General features: G+C 35.1%; 2 protein-coding genes across 4 annotated transcripts in view; one reads left to right on the top strand and one right to left on the bottom strand.

Annotated features, from left to right (window-relative positions):
• The window catches only part of LOC145666417 (elongation factor-like GTPase 1), a 642062-nt gene that overhangs the window by 504399 nt on the left and 119006 nt on the right, over positions 1 to 18657 (bottom strand). The gene's annotated exons all lie outside the window — the stretch shown is intronic.
• The window catches only part of dsx-c73A (doublesex cognate 73A), a 227890-nt gene that overhangs the window by 195145 nt on the left and 14088 nt on the right, over positions 1 to 18657 (top strand). The gene's annotated exons all lie outside the window — the stretch shown is intronic.

Raw genomic sequence — 18657 nt, 5'->3', positions numbered from 1 at the left:
AGCAAAGCAAGAAGAAAAAGAATGAATAGCAATATTTGCATGAACAATTTTACAACTTCCTTCTATCATAATTTTGAGGAAATGGTTGATTTGTGGTACAAAACTCATTTTTGGCGCGAAGGTTTCCTACTTCAACTACAGGTAGGGGCGTGAAATTTTCGTTTTATTTTATCCCTGAAATCGGTGTTATTTTTCGCGATTTAATACAAGCAAATAGGGGTTATTTGCTTTATTTTGTAATGGTTTTGAAAAGCATGTATATTGTAAACATAGAGAAAAAGTGGCCTGTGAAAGTTAATTAAAATATAATTTTAATATTAAACGAATAGTCTTATATTTTGACATCTTAAATTTAAAAGAATAAATTATATTTTTGGGTTCACCATCTGAGAAAAAATGGCTCACATCCTTCCTAAACTTGGATTTATTCAATGTATGATTTTAATACCTATATCGATATATCGACTAAAAACAATACTGCAGTGTTTTTTAACATTCTCTTCACTTCAAATATATACAGGGTGTTTCAGATAAAACGTCCAGTGCTTATAAATCCGAAATGGCTGAGAATAAAAAGATGAAACAAAAACTGAGATAGGAAAATGTCATAGAGCACATCACATGGTGTTGTTGTGGAGACCCCCAGGGCCCTCCTTTAAGGGGGGCCAGGGGCCAACTTCAAATTTTCAAATGGGAACACGTATTGAATCATACCTCATTCAATAGTACTTGAAAAACGAAACAACTTTTGTAGGAAACAATTTTCGATCTGGGCCACCGTTTTCAAAATGGCCGCAAAAAGTGTTCTGTATCAGATAAAACGTCCAGTGCTTATAGGCCTAAATCAGAAACGGCTGAGAGTAGAGAGATGAAACAAAAACTGAGATAGAAACGATGATAAAGCATATCAAGTGGTGTTGTTGTGGTGACCCTCAGGAAACTCCGTGAAGGGGGCCCAGGTGTCAATTTCAAACTGATACAGGACTTTTTGCGGCCATTTTGAAAACGGTGCCCCAAATCGAAAATTGTTTCCTACAAAAATTGTTTCGTATTTCAAGGACTATTGAATGAGATATGATTCAATACATGTTCCCATTTGAAAATTTGAAGTTGGCCCCTGGGCCCCCTTGAAGGAGGGCCCTGGGGGTCACCACAACAACACCATGTAATGCGCCCTATGACATTTTCCTATCTCAGTTTTTGTTTCATTTTTTTATTCTCAGCCATTTCGGATTTATAAGCACTGGACGTTTTGTCTGATATAGGACCCACTTTTTGCTGCCATTTAAAAACGGTGGCCCAAATCGAAAATTGTTTCCTACAAAAGTTGTTTCGTTTTTCAAGTACTATTCAATGAGGTTGATTCAATACATGTTCCTATTTGAAAATTTGAAGTTGGACCCTGGGCCCCCTTGAAGGAGGGCCCTGGGGGTCACCACAACAACACCATGTGATGCGGCCTAAGACATTTTCCTATCTCAGTTTTTGTTTCATCTTTTTATTCTCAGCCGTTTCGGATTTATAAGCACTGGACGTTTTATCTGAAACACCCTGTATATACGTATATACCGGGTGATTCAATAAGAATGTACCAGGCCTATATCGCAGCTAATACTGCACGTAGAACCTTCAAACAAAAAATTGCATTACCAAATCGTATGTGTAGAATGCAATAAAAATAGTAGCGAGACCAGTGGCGTGTCGTGAATACCTCCAACGGGGGTCATCTACAAAATTTGACATGGAAACAGGGGTTGGTTGTGCCTCCATTGAAACAAGCGCACAATGGGAGAAACGTCGAGACAAAACATCCTCGTACCATCTGACTTTCACCTAGTAATGCGACCGTGTTGCAGCCAACGAGGAAGAAATATGCCAAGGTGTTTCCTCTCGACGTTTCTTTCATTGTGCGCAAACATTTTGATACGACAAATACACAAACTAATTAAAACACTAACTTGCAGATATTACGATAATACGTTATCTCACTCTACTATCTGACTTGCATTAAGTTTATATAATAAGGAAGAGATATAAATATGCTAATCGTTATTACTGATGCGAATACTACCATCTACCGATTTGTAGAAGTTTGACCGATAAGTGTTTTCTATGCACCAATCTTGTAACGTTGGAGTACTGTTGATCTGATCAGCAAATTAGAATGAGATTTGTCTAAATGGTCACCTTTAGTTTATCAGATAATCTCCAACGTTTAATAAGTGGCCACATACACATTAATAACAGCAAATGACACTATCTATGAGATATGATCAAAAAATACGGTGAATAATTTTATTAGAAACAAAGAAAGAAGCTTACGTGGAATTTGATTTCATCTTCTTCAAAGTACTGTCTTTGTCTAGCAAGGCACTTATTCCAACGTTGAATCCATGACGGGGAGCATTTCTGGAATGTTTCTTTTGAAGGGGCGTTCAGCTCCTCTGTTGTTGTTCCATTGTTCCATCCCTCTCAATGACAGGAATGGTGCCAAAACGTTATCGTTTAAGTATGCTTTTAACTTTTGGGAAGAGCTAGAAGTCACATGGTGCTATATCCGAAGAGTACGGTGAATGTGGACAGACATGAATATTTTTGAGGCCAAAAACTCGCGGATCAAAAGTGAAGGGCGGGAAAAGGATTTTGCACTCCCTCTTCTCATTTGCAAAGTATTGGTTAAAATTTTTTGCAAGGACGTGTACGAGATGCTAAGTTCTTCAGTAAGCTCTCGAATAGTTATTCGCCTGTTTGAATGAACAATTTTGCCACTTTTTGTATGTTTTCTTCTGTTTTTGAGGTTAATGTACGTCCCAAACGTTGTTCTTCTTTTACCGACTCATTTCCGATTTTGAATTGCTCATACCACTTGTAAATAGTCTTCAGAGTTAACGCAATATCACCATACACTAATTTCAATATTTCATGAGTTTCTTTGCCTTTTTTTTTTCTTTCTTTTTTTGCAACTTGAAACAGAACTTAATGTTCATGTGTTGTTCAAAGGCCATGATGGGCGACAAGCACGGTAAACACAATCTCACTCTAGTAGCTCTGGATGCTGACTGACAAGTCAGAACGTGTTCCAACTTGACGCTGTCTGTCTCAACGGATCAGGCTATCGAACAAATTACACCAAATGGTTGTAGCGTCAGCAGGTGCTGCTAAAAAAAAAAAAAAAAAAAAAAAATGCATAATATTTTTTGATTACACCTTATATATGGCTTCACCAAATGTGGTTGAACTCAAGGAACGGCGAATGTAACAAATTTACTGAATTTGCAACTTCAGTAAAATAATTATTTCATTTACAAAAGGACATTAGAAAAGACCCTGCTGTAGAAACAGTACACAATATACTGTGATGAAACTTAGTATTTGATAATTAAAGGATGAAAAATGAAAATTCTTAATCTTGTTATATAATGTGTGATTTTGCTATATGACTGTACTCAAGATTTCAGATCTGAGGTTTGTTTATGTCAGCAAAATTCTCCGATGATTACTTATAAATAGAACTTTGCATCCACGGGTATCCGCAGCATTAATGGATGTTTGTAATCCCTGTGCGAATGGTGGATAAAAATGCGGATATTCATGAAAAGACAAGAAGTTTAGTGTCCGTTCTTCCAAACACCACTATTTATTTAGATCTTGTAATAAAGCGTGATTGTCCTTTCGGGACAATTACCGGTCAGAATAAAATTGAGTTTCGTTATTTTCTCGTTTTCTTTGCTTTTAAATCTGCTGAGATATTCAAAACAACGTAAGCGCTTAAAATCGAGAAAACGCAAAATGGTGGCAGCCACTGCATCGCCATGGGATGTTGAAAAAATAATTAAGTGTGGTTTTAAAGTACTCTTATATAGGATAAACATTCATGAAAAAATTAGATTTTTTGGAGATGTTCGAACGGCACATGCTTGATCACTTAGAACGGATTGACCCACAGATAAAGGATCTACTCTAAAATTAGTTGACAAATATGGAGTTACAGCTTGACAATTTCAGTTGATGAATTGATTTTGAGTTTAACGTCCCGTTCAGCGGCGAGGCTACGTGAGACGTGGACCTACTGATTAACGCGGAATCCGAACATGAGAGCTCCCGCCGAGAATCGAACCCGGGTCTCCCACGCCAAAGAACTTGACAATTTGCAGTCAGAAATTTGCATTTTAGCGAATCTTGAGTAAATGTAGACATTATATATATATATATATATATATATATATATATATATATATATATATATATATATATATATATATATATATATATATATATCATTAATTTACTATTTCCGTTTGCATGAATTTTATTTAGTGTAGTTTATCTACAATAGAAAAAGATAGTGTTGAATGTTTAGCCTGAATTTTATTGATATATCGTAAGATTCACGAGACTATAAAGGAAAAATTTTCTATAGTAGGAACTATTTTTGAAATCGTGATTATCAAAGAAGGAACGAGTTTTATATATTTCTTATCTCATTATCTGCGGATGCGAAGTTTTATATCTGACATAATTTTAAATCTTTTTAAAATTAACACAAAAACTGTGTAGTGATACTAGCAAAAGTGATTTTTACATTTTAAGTTGCTCTAGCTCTTAAATAAGTGCTTCAACAGACTGTGAAGGGAAAAATAAAAGTGTCTTACACAGTAATATTGAATTTAAATGTCATTTGCGAGGAGTAATCAGAAAGTAAGGTTACAAAGCATACAGTGAAATATGTATATATTCTTTCATACAACCAATAAGTCAAGAGATAGTACACATATTGCGCTATTTTTCAACATAGTCTGCATATTGGATGAGGCACTTGTCGCACCGTGGGACGAGTTTGAAGATTCCCTCCTGGTAAAAATCCTGTTCTTGCGTGTTCAGTCACGTTGTCATTAAGTGTTTCACCTCTTCGTCTGAAGCAAAGCGACAACCTCCTAGATGCTCCTTCAACTGTGGGGATAGGTAAAAGTCGCTCGGAACGAGGTCCGGGCTGTAGGGTCCTTCTGTTGTCCTGAATCAACTCCTCCATGCGATCTGTGTTCAAGTCTGTTGATGCCGTGCATGGTCGGCCACTGCGCTCCTCGTCGGTGACGTCCCCTACACCAGCCGCAAATTTTCGGCACCATTCTGCGACATGCTGACGACATATTATAGTCTCTCCGTAAACCTCTATCAGTTGTCGGTGAATTGCAGCCGCAGCAGAGTCGGATTTACCTATAAGCTAAACAAGCTATAGCTTAGGGCCTCACTCGCTTTGGGGCCCCACAAAATTCAAAGAAAAAAACTGATTGTAATGTAATTTCCAAACGACAAGAAAATGCAAATATGTTAAACGCACTTACAACAATGATGTTTTGTATTGTTATGTACTAGGCTTTTATGAAGCAAATAATAGGGCTCCATTTCTCAGCTCCACTTGTAATGAGGCTCCTGTTATCCAGCGCCGCTTATAATGGAGTCTCAGTTTCCCAGCCCTGCTTGTAATGGGCCCTTGTTTCCATTTAGAAATCCACTAGATCCATAAATTAGCATATATTCAAACCTAAAAACGACATTCTGCAACGTGACCAGAATTTTTACTTTCAAAAACGGGACGCATACGAATCGGCGACGGGGAGGGGGGAGGGGAAATTCCGCATTGCATTTTGGGACTCAGCAGTGTTTTCAATTTCCAAAATACACAAGTAAGAATGATAACACAGCGTTTCTAACTTAAGTACTACCCAAAAATACTTTTAACTACTTCAACACTCAGAATTCCCACTCGAACCACAGAACACTCAATTCTCATTTGAATATTCAGAAGTTCTAGGCACGCCTAAACCTTTCCAATGAGTGTTGGTACGGAAGAGTGTAGAATTAGCATTGACGATTTATATTTTGAATAATAATTACGGGACACCTGAGTCATGTTTGCTTAAAAACGGGACATTTAGGCGTCCCGTTTGAGAATCAGAAAAAAACGGGACAACGGTTGAAAATAAGGGACTGTCCCGGCTAAAACGGGACGTCTAGTCCCCTTGCATTCTGTCGCTGAAAAAAAAAAAACTTGACGTATAAAGGGCCCCTTTCAATAGCTTAGCGCTCCATCAAACCTAAATCCGGCACGCCGCAGTTACACGTTTCGCCCAAAGAAATCGAATAACTGAGCGGACTTCTTCGTGAGACCAGTTTTCGAAACGAGTCGTTATTTGTGTTTACCTACAATTAGAGCCATGGGTGGTGGTGGTTGAAATTCTGCACAATTGCCAACTCCATGTATTAAAATTACAGCACACTCCTCATTCCTCTATAATAGACGAAATTCCAGAAATATCGGCCTTGTAACCTTAGTTTCTGATCCTCTCTCGTAATTTGACTCTGCTGTAAATAAGGAGCTGTCAAGGCTACAGCGAAGTTTGTGTAAAAGTGACTATGAATATTCCTTACAAAAATAAAATAAAATAAAATGCTGATCTTATAAAACTAAAATAATTTGACCTCTGTTAAGAAGATATGTTTCTTCTAAAACCAACAATCTTGTCTTAACGTGTAAATCTATACCTAATTTGATTGTTAACGTTAAATTCAGTGTCAACAAAAAACAAAACAAAAAACAGCACTCTTTTATATTTTTATACGTTGTCCACAAAAACTGTACAATCCAGACAATTACATTAAGTGTTCTTTTACCTAACCCACTTGCCTGCACTATTACAAATGCATGCATCGCATAGTATCTCACGCGACTCCCCTCAGGCAATTCGACATTTTTTTTTTTTTAAGCATGTTCCAGTCATCACCTGATGAAGGTTGCTCGTGTCAGAATTTATTTTTGCTAGCAATACGTGCTAAATAGTTTTTATTACGATTATACGTCACAGTGGGCGGTAATGAGACTAGTAAAATAAATAACATATTTCTCACATATTTTTACAACTTTTACGACGATGGTTCGCATATCTCCCGAGTACCTATACCAGCGTTTCCCAACCGATGTGCCGTGAACGGGCCGCTGGTGTGCCGCGAGTAAATCGAAAGAAAATTATTAATTCTATAGCAATTAAATTGCAGGACATAGGGAAAAATGTATATTTGTAGTTCACATTACTATGAACCTCTAATATAAATCTACAATGTTAAGTTTCATACCGCGTTACTTTTCTGTACATTTTTAATATTGAAAAAGGCATTTATCATTGTTATGATGTTATGACCATTATTGCTTCTTTATTGTTGCAGACTATTTCGTAACTTCAAATTTTAAAATATTCAATCCTTTCGACAAAACAAACATGCATACGAATTACCTACATTTGTATTTTAAAAGTAAGAGATTTGTTTGTTCGTTCGTTATTTAGTAATCTTCCTTGTTAGTAAAAGTTTGGATACAGTTTTCGAAAAAGAAAGCGTATTTAAAAAAAAAAAAAACTAAGTCCAATATTTCATTGAATTGTTTTCTATTTTTAAATTAGAATGAAAAATAAGCATACTGATTTACCATGGCGGAAAACCAGTGATCGAGCTTTCTTCTCTGTGAGGAGATCAGTAATCATAGAAAAACATACCATGGTATTTTATATTTAAATATAATAAAATCTATGAGTGTGCCGCGAGAACTCAAGTTACACCCATAGTGTGCCGCAAGTTGATAAAGGTTGGGAAACGCTGACCTATACTATTGATAAAAGAGAGAATTAAAAAGTAATGAACTTAAAATCAAACTTTTATTTAATAGAAAAGAAAATGTACACTTAACATGACAGATTGAATGAATTATACTACAGTAAAACTGTTTGTATAAGGAGGGATTCGAACTAAGTCTAATTCTACTGGGGATGAAACTCGAACACGAAGGGTGAAAATGTTAGCAACTTAACCATAAAGGACTTCTATTGTAAACCTGCAATGATGCACAAGTTGCTCAAATAACGTCTTCACAGCATTCTACCAAGCTCCTTTTGAGATATGCAAAACAAATAGTCTATTGCAATAAAAACCCTAAATTTAAAATTTCGCAAGAAAACGTCGAACGGTATGGTTTGTATGTAAATGTATGTACACACATCCGAAAAACACATCAACAGATATCCAAAATACACTTTTTTTCGGGATGTAGGAACCATGAAACGTGTAAATCAGCTGAAATCATGAATTCACTTTTTTTTTCAGGATTATCATACTTTCTTTTCTATAAATAGTATCGTCACTTAAAGGTAAATAATAACAAGAATAAGAATTTAGATATAAACAATTATCCACACTATCGCATGTATACATGCAAGTAACGTAGTATATACTGACATAACCTATGACACTACTTCCATCTTAATGTTAAACACTTAGTATTGAATGTAGATTTAATGAAATAAAACTACTATTGACATCAGTTTCGTTTCAAAACTGAATCTGAAAATAGAATAGATAAAATTTAAGTAATAAGCAATTACATATTTGTATTCTGGTACGCTCACGAGGTATATTAGTGTTAATCGAGCTAAGTAGTTTCGGCAATTATTTTCACGTATATAGTATTATTTCATCTTCCTTCTTTCAAATGAATGACGATTTTAATTGTTTAGTACTCTTCCAGCCTATTTAACTGTCTCTTATTTTTTAAAAAATGAATCTGTACTATTTATAAATGATATAAACTTAAATATGCATGATAGAATTTTCAAAAGGTACATACAAATAGGCTTCACGAAGAAATTAGGTATGGCATTTAGTATCTCCCCCAACTCGTTTCATGGTTCCAGAACCGAGTACCTTGTTTTTGTCTAAATTGTGATAAAGGTAGAAGTACAAGGGCCCTGGGGGGGCTTCTAACTCCCTTTGGTAGCTGTCCCTAGTTCAGCTATATTTTGTAAAGTAAGTAACAAACTGTAAATCTTATGTGCAAGATTGGGGGAGATACTAAATATCAGCCGAAATTAGTAATAATAAACCATTAAATAGCGTTCATTTACAAGAAAATGGCAAAAGAATTTCCAATACAAACTAGTGTTGCCCACGAATCGAGAAGACGCCAGAAATAAGTTGATAAATGCTCTTCATCATGTTCGTACGATCACTTTATCAATTTAAAGTTTTTTTCAGTTTATCGTTTATATTTTTATCAATTAATTTAAAAGAAAACAGTTTGAAATTAAACGTAAGACTTAGTAGAACTAGTGTTGCTCATGAGACTCCAGAAATTTCTCGTCTTACCTTGAAAATGAGACGAGAAATTTCAAAATCAATGGGCAGAGAAATTAAGATGGCGGAGGTATGCAATATTTGTTATGCAATAATCTTAACTAGGTCTGAATCAAGACCTTCTTACGCCCCCGACGGAAAGAGACAACTAAGTCCTCTATTATATTTCATAATCTACAATAATAACTTAGGTATGCATTAATTTCAAATTTGGAGTGAAGTGATCCACCTTTATTGAATGTTCACAGTTTTTTTTTTTTTTTTTTTTTTTTTTTTTTAACTGCATCAATTGGTTTCGTGAACGAACACTTCATGGAAATAGTTGAATGGCATATCAGCAGAAAGCATAATGGCTTTGAAAAATTGTGTTCGCACAACAAAACGAAAAGGGTCTCGCCCTATTTCTAATGCTAAAAAATCTATTTTCCTCTGTTTACAATGAGAATTCGCGCGCCAAATGTTTTTCCAATATTAAGTCCATGGACATTCCACTTTTTGGTCGTATGTCCAATCAGGACATGCGACCCTTAAGACACTCAGCGCGGGCTCTCGAACCACCATGTAAAATTTGGTGAAAAACGATTCAGCTATTTCAGAGAAGTATCTGGATAAAATAAGTCGAGTAAAGAAGAGATTTGCTTCTAAAAATTGTGTTCGCAGAACACAACGGAAAGGACTTCGCCCTATTTCTAATGTTGAAAATTATATTTTCCATTGTTTACAATGAGAATTCGCGCGCCAATGTATTTTTTCCCAATGTTAAGTTTATGAAAATCCCGTCTTCCGGCGATTATTCCTCAATGGTACCTTCGATCTGGAGATGAGAAGCCTTACGACAGTCAGTGTGCGCTCTCGAATCACCATGTAAAACTTGGCGGTTCAGGTATCTCGGTATCCAGTTTTTTGGTGATAATTTCACAATGATATGTCCGATCGGGACATGCGACTGCTTACAACACCCAGTGCGCGCTGTTGAAATTGGTGAAGAAAGATTGAAGTTCACCAAGGAGTTTCCGGCCAAATGAACGCCCAAGTTGAGTAAAAAGGAGTTTCGCTCCAATAATAACAATAATAACCAGGTCCATGTTTAAGTATTTTACGCCCCTCGAACATTAAAATTTTCGCCCTTTCTCTAATTTATTCATATTCACTTATATGTAGGTACTGTATAAGCCTAAACGATATGACCACATCCGCTTACAGTGGACCACCAGAAACTGGGGGTGGGGCTGGGGGAGGGGGTCGTACAAAACCAAATGCACACATTACGTTTGTAGCAAATAAGCAACAGCATCAGCACCTTCTAGCGTTGTAACAGGAAAGCTCGGTCGCACTGCGGTACCAATATTGTTGACAGTGTTGATCTTTGTCTCTCGTACACTTTATTTTACCACATACCATACTTCAATCTCGATTTTTAATATGCCGCCCCTTGAGATTTGTCGCCCAGGGCCCAAGCTTTTGCGTAAATATGGTCTGATAATAATAATACAGCCATCGATTTTGAAGCCTCAAGCACTTCTATTAATGGATGTGAAAGTAATATTCAAAATACGAGTAAAATTAACGAAAAAATTCACATCTTTCTACCCACACGTTTTCTCATAGCAAAACTAATATTTTAAAGTGACTTTCCTACATTATAATATGAAATAGTCACGCACTGTTAATATTTTATTCGTGAAACTTAGGTGATTGTCTCATACTGTTAATTCTTCTTCTTCTTCTTCTTATTATTATTATTATTATTATTATTATTATTATTATTATTATTATTATTATTATTATTATTATTATTATTATTAATTTCGTTTTAGAAAATTAATCAGCACCGCAGGCGCTAATCCTCATAACGATTTCCATACTTAAAATGCTGAAAATGTCTGGATTGTATATATAAGCACAATTTTCTTAATGGATGCATCAAATAACACTAATGTTAATTCTATGAAAGTAAATACAAACTCATAATTGAGCAACAAAATAAAACGAGGTTCAATAGGAATTTTTTGTCACCGTGTTAATTTTCTAACGGGAGTTGTAAAATGATAATCGACAATACTAAATTAAGGTTTTCACCATAATTCTAAATTCTTTCCTCATAGTGTTTTCTCAAAATATTTTGCATCAAATCAGGGATACAGCCACAGGGAGAAGGAAGGGACAAATTGGGTCCTGGCTTCCGAACCATCTCCTGGCTCGTTCATTCGTTCGTTTCGTCCTCTTGCGAGGAATCTTCCTTGAAGGCTCAGATTTACATTCAGGTTGCCTATATCTTGAAATTGAGGCAAATTTTAAATTGAATCAAATTAGTGTGTTAGATTTGATTGCCTCTTGTTCTATTTTGATCCAGTAGTTATCTATTAAAATGCTACAAAAGCCATAAAAATGCCTGAACTCCAACCTCTAACTTTGGATTTCAAACCTTTGACTTACGGTTATTTGTGGTTTCACGTTTAACAAAAACAATATTTTAAAGTATGTATACTTTAAATAAATTATTATTTAAATACGTCTTTTTTAAATAAAGGTTATGTTTCAAAGCTATTGTTCAAAGCCTTTGTATTTTAACAAGCCTTCTCCAAATTCAATGCAAATAAATTGTGCTGCCATCTTTGGAGTTCTTTTAAACTATATGTTTGTGGACGTTTATATGTTTGTGGCCAATCCTTTCAACAATGAGATCTCGGAAACTACAAGCTCTAGAAAGATAACGTTTTCACTGATCGATTGCAAATTTTGCATAGATTGTCCAGTTCTAATTGAATATTTAAAAAAACATGGCCATTATTTCCATTTTTACGGGTACACTGGAAGTGTTGACATTAAAAAAAAAACTAAAGCATCATATCCTACGCATTATACATTCCAACACCACATTGTTGTATATACGGGCTGAATATGTCTCAGGCGTTTGTTTACTGGTCAAATAATACTGAAAAAGGATGGATAACCATTTCTCCAGTCTAAGATGAATCTTTATTTTTGGAGTGTTTTGCCCAATGAACACCATATATAACTGACATTATAATTAATTATGTATGTAACGTATTTGCTTATCACATACTGCATGCACGAAGAAAGAAAACACTGGTCATACATGACTTAGAAACTCCAACGGGAAATAGGCTTAAATTTTGCAAACGGCGAAAGATATTAAGAAAAAATAATCGAAAAAACCTTCCCTTTGTGATACTCCTTGCCGATTTTTTTTTTCTCATCAAGACGTCTTTCGCTTGTGTCTGTAAAGGGACATGTACAGATGTTGTGAGGAATGAGGACATTTATGCTCATATGCGAATGATGCGCTGTGTAGAGAGCGCAGGTTCAGCTAGTCTATATATTAAAATCCTAGAAAATCTGACATGTTTGTGGCCAATTTTTTCGACAATGAGAACTCGAAAACCACAAGTGGTAGAAACGTGCTGTTTTCGCTGATCGATTCCAAACGTTGTGCAGATTTGCAAGTTTTCATTCAAGTTTAAAAAAAAAAACACGTCTTTATTTTTCTATTCCACATTTTAGGCGTCGTTTTGGCCCTACTATAATATTGCAACTAGTTTGATATTGCAATACCCTTGTGAAAGGCAACCAGTAGAAGAGCTACGTGTAGCGGGTTGATGGATATTTCAGGCGCTTTGCGTTAATCTGAATGACAAAACCTATTGCATGCTGGCAACTTCGAAGGCTTGTGGACCCACAATGAGGCGTACTCGGATATGGAATTATAAGAAGAAAATATTTGCATTTGGTATCATCTATTACTTATCCAAGTTTACCACAAACTTACCCCCAACATTCTATATATTAAAATACTACATTTATATGTTTGTCTATAGCAATTCACTCTCTTTGAGAGTCCTCCTGTCCTTCACTTGTGTTCGTAAAAGGACTTGCACAGATATAGTGGGAAGGACATCACACTCATAATAGAACTGTGCGCTGTGTAAATAGCGCAGATTCAGCTAGTTCTATCAGTAATTTCCTTGTTAATGTATAGATTTTCCTCGTCGTGCAAAAGTTTTGTTGTTTGGGGGATTTTTTAAAAAAAGATTTAGGTTGTTTTCATGCATAAATTGCAATACCGGTAGACATTTTATTAGTTCTTAATTTTGGGAATTTAGTAACATATTAATGTTAACTGGTAAAGTGTGCACTGACTTGATTTGTTGTACTGCGTTTGTTTTTTTTAATATTGAACAGATCACATTGAAAAATCAAATGATTAGTCATTCCAATTGATTTCTTACACCAGCATAAGTTTGTATTTATTTTGTTGATTTGATGTAATTTGACAGGCGAAAATAGTATGAAGTATCATATCGTGCGATGGATTAATATAGTTTTGTATCTCGGTCAAGTCTCTAGAAGGTTTGATGTAGGTAAGTTATTAATTCCCATTAGTATCTCCTGGCTCCTTAAGCGAAATTCGTCAGCTATGAGTTTCTTAAAGAGTGTCAATACAGAAAATGAAGCATGTATATAATAGATTATAAACGGGAAAAAGACTTTTAAAAATATTTTAAACAACGTCAAAACGTTAAAACAGAAATAATGAAAATAACTAAAATTAATCAAGCACTTTGCTACTTTCATTTGTCTAATTGGATGCACACTATTACGAATTTTGCCTACTATTTTACATATTATTGCATAACATTGCTTGATCTCATCCTTTTTTCAAGGTTTTATTTATTTTACCTCTTATAGTCATCCAAACGCAAAGCTCAAAGAAATGGATTTTCATAAATAACTTACTTTTTCTTCTGAATTGCTTAATTGTACATTTTTTAAACCTGTGATTTTAACTTCACACACTATCAAGATACATATGTAAGTAGCATACTGCATATAATAATAATAATAATAATAATAATAATAATAATAATAATAATAATAATAATAATAATAATAATAATAATAATAATAATAATAATAATAATAGAACTATGTAATATTTTAACAGGTTTTTATCGAGTACTGAAATTTAGTTCAGTTTCTCTATTAAAGAGAAATGATAAAATATCGATGTATGTCCCGTAAGAAGCAGGGCCCCCGGCGGCCGCTGGGTTCGCCGTTACCTTAAAACGGACTTGGTCTTAACTAATTAACATTCACAAAAGTAATTTTTCTTTTATTTTGGATATTTGAGCTTCTGATGTGGCGAAATCCTCAACCGCGTATTTTTGTAGGAAATTAACTATTAGTTTCGCATTCTGCGAACAAGAGTAGACTCGAATATTAAGGCAGTGAAAAAGAAATATCTAAAAATAGTTACTGAAATGAGTAAACTTTGATGAAAATAGTTGTAAGATGAACACTATGTCGGGTCAGACACGAAAAATAAATAAATAAATAAATAAACTGAAAATTCCGAAGGTAGATTCGGTATAATTTCCGTAACTTCTTTCAATTAATTCATTCTCTGAGATTCATGAAAGTAAAACATAAATATTTTATAATCCTTGCCAACTGCTTATTTAACCAACGAAACCGCTGAAATCTTTCTTTAGTAAATCAAGTAGCTGTTTGTAAATAATTTTCTTTTGACAACATCCGTAAAACAAAATGAAATTCTCTATATTCAGTGACCATAAAATCAGACCACAAAGTACGTGTCGCGGAAGCTTACTGACACCACTGGGTCAGATTGACAGACAGTTATACCACAACAAAAAGAACTTGCAAAGAGGAGCCTGAATTCAGGCGTGAATGCACTTTGTTTTTGATACATACATACTTCAATGGCGGTTCCAACAATCGAGGTCAACAGCGAAATTATGAATTTGAAATAAGACGATGCGAACGCTGCACAGATGTCACGCTGTGTTAGTACCGCAGAGTTCGAAACCTTCAACATTTCTTGCGTAATTATTTTCCGCAATTCCACGTTTCCTTTTCATGCATTCTCTACCACAAACAGAATTAGTGTACTATGAGCAAGCTAATATGGAAAATTATGTACACTCATGTCCAAAATGATTGTCGCATATCTATAACTGTCTTCTTGTAAGAATATAATTTGATAATGATTTTGCAGGGTACTTTTAATGCTGATACTACGTGTATAATCGGGAAATGTATATTTGTGGTAAATTTCATAGGAAAAGAATTATAAATACGAAAATTAGAATCAGTAAAACAAAATGTTGCTAAATGGACAAGAAAGTTTTATTTTCGTTTTATTGTTCTTATTTACTGCTCTTTTGACATGAAATTTGCAACATACATGTCTTTGCCGATTTATACACATACTAACATTACAAGAAATACCGGGCGAATTAGTTATCAAATTATATTCCTACAACAGTATATTTATAGACATGCGACAATAATTTTGGACATGAGTGTACATGCAATGTGTAATTGAAAAAAATGAAATATTTCAGTTTAACGTCCCACGATCATGCCCTTTAGGCTAAGGGAGACGGATGATTAAGGCAAATAAATGACGATGGAAGAATTGGTGGAATGGGAATGTGGGAGCAAACGGAAGTACCTTGAGAAAACCCACGAACACAATATTGTCAATCACACACTTACTTGGCCGGGGATGGAACTAGAAACCCCATGCACCAGAAGAAAGCGCTCTACCGCTGTGCCACAGTGTCCACAATGTATATTTGGGGAAACACATTTGTCCAAATACTGAAGGTTAATAAGTAATCTTTTAGTTTAACGTCCCACAATTATGGCCGTTAGGAAGGAGACAGATGATTAAGGCAAGTGAATGATGATGGAAGAAATGGTGGAATAAAAGCGTGGGAGGAAACGGGAGTACCCCCCGAGAAATCCCCGAGAATGTTGTCCACCACAAACTTACTTAGCCGGGGATCGAACTACTTACCCCACACACCAGAGGTAAGCACTCTACCGCTAGCCACTGTACTCCCGAAGGTAAATAAGTAAATAGATAAATGGAAAGAAAATGAAAATGAAAATAAAGGGAATAGATGGTTAATGACGCCGAAAAATAATGAAAGAGTGGGTGGAATGAGAAACTGGGAAGAAACGGGAGAACCCGATAATGCCCACCGACACTATGTTGTCTATCACAAACTCACCCTGTAATCGAACTATGGAGCACTAGCACTAGAGGTTAGCGCTCTATCACTGAGTCATCGTGTATAAGAATCATGACAGTATTTTCCTTCAAAATTATGAATTGCATTGACAAGCAGATAGAAAACATATTCGAAAAGAAGAGAAAATAGAACAACGCGTCCTCTGCTTCCCAAGTCTGTAATATCTAACTCTATGGCGTATAGATCCGAGAGATTCAATATCGCAAGCTCTCCCATTGACTTCTGTCCTTAGCCAACTGGATCTAGTTTCTCCTTTGTATTCCTATTTCTGCGATCCGTCTTATTGTCCTTTCTTTCATCTGTAATATCAATTCCGTTCATCTATCTATCTATTTATATAAATAAATAAAAATGAAAGTGGCTATGTTTGTGACTTAATAACTGTTGAATCACCCGACCGATCTCGATCAAATTTTCAACATAGCTGAGGTTCGGGCCTGGAATGGCTTTATCGTTTCACTTTGACGGTGCAACTTGGGGGGGGGGGGAGAAGGAGGGATATATATATATATATAAATGATCGAAAATGACCATGATTTTAGTGTCAAATCCATAGGTCTCGGAGTTGCTGAGATGAACAGTGACACTTCCGACGTTGTTTAAATCCAAATTCAGCCCCGCAATTTGAGGGAGGGAGAGGGGAAGATATACGTATATAAAATTATCGAAAATGACCGATATCAGAGTATGGTCATTCAGTAATAGTAAAAAGTAATTGACAAACGAACGTTACTATTTTTTCTTATTTTAACCCAGCAAAGCGAATAATTGACGCTAGTTTCTTATACATAAGGAAAGCACTAACAGCAGTAAAAATGCTCCCGGATAAACGAGCAGTGCTAACATTGTTCCAAAGTTGATCTCACCCAAGCCCTTTTCGAATACTAGTGTTTTACATTGGAGGAACTTTTTCGTTGAGATACATGAAGCCTGAAGTTTCTAATGTTACTGAAATTATACATGCTCACTTCTTATCATGTATGCCTTATTTTCTAAAATAAATTCTTTCATATACAAATACGCTTTTGAACTACGTAGGCCTATAAGTTAAGTAAAAATATAAGTCTGACCAAAGGAAACAATTATATTTAATACTGTGTTACAGTTTTGGCAGTATCCTTAACTTCTCTGGCATTCCTAACTCTATCGCTTTCTTGTTTGTATTTTATTTCTTCTGCTACCTTCTTTATTTCTTCTTTCAAAAGTTTTAAGATATTCTTTTTACAGTCCATCAACGGTCTCTACTTCACTTCCTTCTTACGTATTTTTGGGAAATCTTTCTGTATTCGAAATTTTGTTTTTTGCGTCCAGTAATTTCTTAAAACTTTCTCTTTTTCCATCTTCTATTATGCCCTACATAACTTTTTTCTTTATCTTCAAGTCTTCTATTATTTCATATCTCTCGGCATAATGAGATCTAGTTTTTTTCTTTTTTTTTAATCTTTCTTAAACAATAGGAGATTATGGTACCTTCCGGGCCCAGAGTGTAGTTCATAAACATCGGTAAATGACACTACAGTTGTTCGGCAGCTCAACTTGCATACATAAGTAGCACAATTGAAAGTAAATATTGGTTTTCCCTCTCATTTCCTTTATCTAATAATATTTTTAAATATATCTCCTTGAAACTGTAACTGGAATGCATCCTCTCTTAACTCTCTATTCAAACCGGAAGTGACAAAAATCAACCACTTCCAGTTTAACGTTGATCGCTAAGTTCTCTACTAAAACTGAAAGTGGTAAAAATCAACTACTACTTCTGGTTTCAATGTTCAGAAAATATCACGCCATACGAACCAAATTTGTTCACGTGGCGTGCACGACACTGCTGTAGTTTTATATATTTCAGTGCTGATGTTGATGATTTTAATGTTTATCTGTTGCTTTAGCAATATATAAAATAGATATTATATAGGAAGATTTGTCTGTTTTGGCTGGTTTAGTTTTAAAAAGGTGAAAAATAAAGAATATATAACAGCCCTAACGTTTAAGACGTATTATCTGGTTACATAATGAACTGGAAGTAAGATTATAAGGAAGTGCATATAAATAAGTATATAAAACAATTTAGTTAAATTCGTTTTAAAACCACAGATACATCGTTGCCTCAATTGTATCATGTAATATCAATTGTGTCAATTGCATCTGCAGGTTCCCAGTCGAGGAAAGCTGCAGAACATAGGTCTAGTCCCTGTAAGGTTTCTGGCATATAAATCGTGCAAATCACTCATGTACACTCATATCCAAAATTATTGTCGCATGTCTATAAATATGTTATTGTAGGAATATAATTTGATAACGAATTCGCCCGGTATTTCTTATAATGTTAGTATGTATATAATCGGCAAAGACATATATGTGGCAAATTTCGTGTCAAAAGAGCAGAAAATAAGAA

The sequence above is a fragment of the Thermobia domestica genome, chromosome 12, assembly GCF_964235325.1.
Source record: "Thermobia domestica chromosome 12, izTheDome1.hap1.1, whole genome shotgun sequence".
NCBI lineage: Eukaryota > Metazoa > Arthropoda > Insecta > Zygentoma > Lepismatidae > Thermobia > Thermobia domestica.
This window is presented reverse-complemented; position numbering and strand designations above follow the sequence as displayed.